This window comes from Curcuma longa, chromosome 1, assembly GCF_044706935.1.
Source record: "Curcuma longa cultivar G26 ecotype Majalengka, Jawa Barat chromosome 1, ITB_CL_G26_1.1, whole genome shotgun sequence".
NCBI classification, from domain to species: domain Eukaryota; kingdom Viridiplantae; phylum Streptophyta; class Magnoliopsida; order Zingiberales; family Zingiberaceae; genus Curcuma; species Curcuma longa.
Window position 1 is genome coordinate 23,582,560 of NC_133861.1, and position 6,356 is coordinate 23,588,915.

Sequence of the window (6,356 nt, forward strand, 5' to 3'; positions counted from 1 at the left end):
TGTAGGATCAATTTACTTGGTTCACAGCGCAACGCTGCTACTCCAAGGCCCATAGTCCTTGACCGTTTACGTTGGGCAATCCACTAAGGCACTTGCCCCTTTACGGCAACAAGTGTATCGAAAAAACCATACAAAACTTAATTACAGTAATTAATTAAATGAAATACAGAATTTTGTTACCAAACTTTCAGCTTTTCTCGCCGCTTCCCGGAAGAAAAATTCGGTGCCTCGGTGTAGAATGGAGTAGCTTGAAGCAGGTTCAAAAGGCAGGGCTCGAGAGTCGCGAGAACGGAGTTTAGAAGCGTTTGGAATGATATTCTCGGCTGCTGGTCGCGGGCGTCTTTTATAGGCTTGCTGAGTCGACTCAGATGCAGATCTGGGTCGACTCCAGCCTGCGTGGCAGATTAAGTTCTATCGTCTTCGCCCGATTTCTTCTCTGATGATGTGCGTAGGATGTATATATGTATTTATGCTTTATTTGCACATCTTTCTGAGTTTATTGCTTAATTCTTGTGTGCATTGCATCCCTTATTTATGCATTTAGGCACATATCTTGCATTTCCTAGTTCGGAGATCTGCTCGTGCTTTTACATGTTTCAGGGTGGAAAATGGAGCAAAAACGGGCAAAAATGGAGTACAATTGAAGACAAGGCAAAACAGGGCCGTGCCTCATAGGCACGGCCGTGTCTACTCAGCTTGTGGCCGTGTTTCAAAGGGCACGGGCGTGTGCCCAAACAGAAGACCAACAAGCCTGGGCCGTGCCTCACTGGCACGGCCGTGCCAACATCCTCCCTCAGCAGCAGCCAGAGGCCGTGTCTACCAGACACGGCCGTGCTTTGAAACAGAAGAAAGCCAAGTCATGGCCGTGCCTCACAGGCACGGCCGTGTTACCATCCAGAAGGGAGCATCTGCTGTTGGCCGTGCCTACCAGGCACGGCCGTGTGCCAAAACAGAAGGGTCCAAGCATCTGGCCGTGCCTCAAGACACGGCCGTGTCCAGCAAATGAAGAGAAGACAGGCTGTGGCCGTGCCTCACAGGCACGGCCGTGCCTTCAAACAGAGCCGAGTCAAGTCTGGACCGTGCCCCAGAGGCACGGCCGTGCCCCCGGACAGAAGCCTCACTGCCTCAGGCCGTGCCCCCAAGGCACGGCCGTGCCTCCTCCTGTGTCCGATGCCCACACGAGGCCGTGCCTCCCAGGCACGGCCGTGTGCGCGGGGCGTGCTGACTTCGTGACCTGCATATAAATAGGTCCTCTTAGTGACCTAAGAAAGGGGGAGACCTTGGAGAGCCACCGGAGCTGTTCTAGAGCCACCGACGCCTGTTTCGGAGCGAGATTCGACGATCCATCCACCGATCCGACTGCTCCAGTCCATCCTCATCCCATCTACGCAGAGTTTTCAGTCCGAGGAAGAAGATAAGTCTTATTTCCTGCATTTCCTTGTTGTATCTTTGGATTGAGATGTATTCTTTCCTTCCTATGGCTTGTAAACTCCTCGTTATGGAGTAGATTCCCTAGATTCTAGGATGTAGGATGAATCAGATGTAATGGATGATTGTATTTGGATTTGATTAATCTACCATTTTCTATGATATAACTGTCTATTACTTTGTGGATTTATGCTTGTGATGAATGATAAATTGTGTCGAGACCTGCTTTTCCCACCCCCCGACCGCACCCCCCGCCCCTCCCACCTCCTCTCTCTCCCTCTCAAATTACATTCCTATCCTTTTCTTTTAATTTTTTAAATTTTTATTTAATTTTATTTTTAAATTAATTTTATTTAAAAATAGCTCTCATATATTTTTAATTTTATTTAGTTTTATTTTTTTAATTAATTTAATTTATTATTTTTTTCATCAATACTATATTTTTTTAATTTTTATTTAATTTTATTTTTTAATCAATTTTGTTTATTATTTTTTATCAATACTTTATTTTTAGAATTTTATATAAATTTTATTTAGTTTTATTTTTTAATCAATTTTGTTTATTATATATTTTTTAATTTTATATAAATTTTATATATTATTTTTTTCATAATACTTGTATTTTTTTAATTTATTATTTTTTTAAATTTTGTTTTTTTATTGATTTTATTTCTTTGTTAATCAGTTTTTTATCAATTTTTTTTATTAGTTTTATTTTTTTGAGGGTTGTTTTGACATGTGTCAATGGTTGGAGAATGTGTAATTTAAAGAGGATGAAAGATTCTGACATGTGTTATGTGTCAAGGATTAGAGGGAATGATGATTTAAAGGGAGAGAAGGTTCTGACATGTGTCAAGAGTTGGATGGGGATAATTTAAGTATCGAATTAGCCAATTAGGAATGTAATTTAAAAAAGAGAGAGATTCTGACCTATGTTAAAAATTATATAAAATAAAAAAATTTGATAAAAAAATAATAAACAAAATTGATTAAAGAAATAAAACTAAATAAAATTTAAAAAAATAATAAACAAAATTAATTTAAAAATAAAACTAAATAAAAATTAAAATATATATATATAAGTATTAATGAAAAAATAATAAACAAAATTAATTAAAAAATAAAACTAAATTAAAATTAATTAAAATTAAAAAAAAATATATATATAAATAAAATAAAATAAAAAAATAGAAAAAAGGGTAAAATGGTCATTTGAATGGGAGAGAGAGAGAGGAGGAGAGGGGGGTGCGGTGTCAGGGGAGGGGGAAAAAGCAATTTACTTTTCTGTCTCTTTGCGCTTCTTTTGAGAACGTGTTTGTTCTCTATTCTCTGCTTACTTTCTCTCCTCCTGAACATTCTTTCATATCATTTTGAGGAGATCAAAAGAGTTGTAAAGGTTTCTCCGCCTTCGAGGGTTTTCGAGAAGGAGAAGATTCATAGTACATCGGGTGTGTGCGTGCGTTTGGATCCTTGGATTAGTCAGCTCTGCGGAGGTGGATACCAAGTAAACAAACCGGGTTAGCGTTGATCTCTTATTTTCTCTTTTATATTTTTGCTTTCGTTAATCTCTGTGCAGAGAAAGATCAAGAAAAATCGAGAAACGCTATTCACCCCTCCTCTAGCGAACCAACCTATCCTAACAGAGAATAGGTTTTTCTAGGGTTAGTCTCGGCGGATGCTATGCGAGACTTTATATAGAGGGTACAACAGAGATCTAGAGGAGGAATTAGTTTTGGCCTCCTAATAGACTTAGGCTTCTTATGTTCGGCCCGAACACCCAGTTTAAGTCCATCAATAATAACTCGGTCCACTAAAGGGTTATTATTGAACTACCGCCCCAATCTCATATTATAATATGGGCTCTTTTTTATTATGAGCACGTCGATCTCTCTGTGTTTAAGATATCAAATGTCCGTTAATTTAAATGAGTTACTGACAACTCAATTAATTAACATCTAATTCTAAGAGTAGTACTACTTAATTTTATTATCATGCAGACTAAATCTACCTGTAGGGTTTACAGGATAATCCTTATAAGCTTCTCAATGAGACATCATCAGCCTAAATAATTAGGACACAGATTCTTTCTATAATCAATAACACACTATATAAACAACACTATCTTCCAATTCACCGAGCCTATTGATTTAACGAATAAATCTCACTCATTGACAAGTTAAAGAAATAAATATTGAGTATATATGTGTTGGGTTGTAAGGGTGCAAATATAGTCCCACATCTAAAACACATGAAAAAGATCATGGATTTAAAAGGATGGAAGATATTTCCATTGGCATGAGGCCTTTTGGGTTGAGCGCAAGAACAAAACTATGAGGGCTTAGGCCCAAAGTGGACAATATCATGCCATTGTGGAGATGTGGACATCCTTAGGGATCCAACAAGTGGTATCAGAGCGAGGTCGCTCTTCACCGGACTAACCGCCGGAAGAGCCATGATCCAGATTTAACCATGTGGGTTGAACCTTAAACAAAGGAAGTGGGTGCTCCCGCGTCTTAATCAAGAGGACCAAACATCATGCAGAAAGTCCTAGTTGCGACTAGGTAGGAAGTCCTAGTAGGTCGGATGAACCGAGGGGCAGAAAGTCCTAGTAGGTCGGATGGACCGAGGGGCAGGAAGTCCTAGTTGCGGCTAAGCAGGAAGTCCTAGTAGGTCGGGTGGACCGAGGGGCAGGAAGTCCTAGTAGGTCAGGTGGACCGAGGGGGTAGAAAGTCTTGGTGGATCGAGGATTCAGACATTAAATGAAAGCTTTGCGTTTGAGGGGGGCTTGTGGTCCTTTGTTTGAGGGGGGATTGTTTGGTTGCAAGGGTGCAAATATAGTCCTACATCTAAAATACATGGAAAATATCATAAGTTTAAAAGGATGGAAGATATCTTCATTGGCATGAGACCTTTTAGGTTTAGCCCAAGAACAAAACCATGAGGGCTTAGGCCCAAAGTGGGCAATATCATGCCATTGTGGAGATGTGGACATCCTTGGGGATCCAACAATATGTTCATTATTATATTGAGATTAAGAGGATGCACATCCATAATAACAGAGGTCTTATTTTTTATATAGTCAGTATAAATCAAATAACCTCAAATGGTCTTGCTCAATACACACATAGTGTACTAGTGTAATTTTATAGTCAAGATAGACTAATACCAAATTACACTACAACCGTTCTAATGATTTGTCTCAATCCATCTTGGTTGTAAACTACTATTTATAATTTATAAGGAACTGATAACATGATCTTCTCTGTGGCACCACACACCATATTATCTACAATATAAATTAATTGAACAACTACATTAAAGAATATAAAATGCAAACATTTGACCAAAATGATTCTTATTTCAAAATAGATGTTCATACAAAAGCTAGACTTATAGTATACATCCTAACAATCTCCTACTTATATTAAAAGACTATACTACCATACATCTGATTCTCATCCCCTTAACATGCCTATCAAAAGCTCTCGCCGGAAGGGTCTTAGTGAAAGGATCTGCCAGGTTATTAGTGTTAGAGATCGGGAGATGGCTAGAGAGAGGGGGGGGGGGGGAGTGAATAGCCTATCTTCGAAACGATTTTTTCTCCTACAATCGATTAGTATGCAGCGGAAATAGAAAGAAAAACAACTAACAAAATAGGGAAAGAGCTAACACGGGAGATGTAGAGAAATGATAGAGAGCAGGAAAATGTAGCAGGAAACATAGCATGACACACGTGGTGCTCCACGTGTGCCATGCCACGTAACCTGCCACGTGGGTTTTCTGATTTTTTTCCCTGCACGCGGATCGCACCTCGCCAAAAACCTTCGCCGCCAAAAACTTTCGCCCAAAATCTTCCCCCCTCGTTTCCCAAAATCTCCGCTGCACGCCGATCTGCCGAATCCGCTCCACGCGTTCCCAAAATCGCGCATCCTCGCTGCCGATCCTTCGCCTTTGTCGCCGCAGGAAGACGCCGCCACCGCCGCCTGATCTCTGTGATCCTTCGCCAGCCTTCGTCGCCGCGGGAAGATGCTGCCCGATCTGTATCAGGGAAGACGCCGCCGCCTCCTTCGCCTTCGTAGCCACCGAAACCCTCGCCGGCGCCCTCTGCTCGCCGCCGATCCCTAGCTCGCGCCTCTTCCCCCTCGCCACCGGAACCCTCGCCGGCGCCCCTTGCTCGCCGCCGATTCCTCTAAGCCCTAGCTCCTCGCTCACCCCTTGCTTTCACTGGGGTCAAGGTCAATCCAAACCTCCTCTCTCTGTGCTACGATTCACTCTCTCCTATAGCAAGAAGATTTTTTCAACGATTGGAATGATTCCTTCGTAGGGAGTTGTTTTTGTGATTTTCTTGCCTATTAGTTCCTTCCCCTGCTTGAAGGAAAGAGCCAACATGGCCATGCACCTGACAAAGGGAAGATCCAGTGTTCATGGGTGTTACTAGTTAATAGTACCAATTTAATTCATAGTTCTACTAAAATTTTGAGTGTTATGTTTTTCTAATTTCTATCTGAGTGATCCAATGTTGAATCCTCTTACACCTTGCAAAAGGCCACCATTAAAGAGCATATACTGTATATATGATACTAATTCGAAGACTGAGGTATGTGCTATTTACATTTCTTCAATTCTTTATATGCAAACTCTATTGAGCTTCTGCAATATCTGTATCTCTTCATTATCAATTATTTCTTGCGACTGTCTTACAACATTTTCATTAAGTCCATACCTTTGATGTTGTTATGAAGCTAACCAAGATGAAGTTCTTATGTTGTGTTAGAAACTAGAGTTGGTCGCCTATATCCTATAGAGTCCTTTGATGGTTAACTTTGTTGACCACCTTCATACTTTCTCCATTTCAGGACTTTGATCTTGGTAAGACATATTTCTGCTGGTTTATGACTCACTCTGTCACAAAATTGATAGCTTTTGAG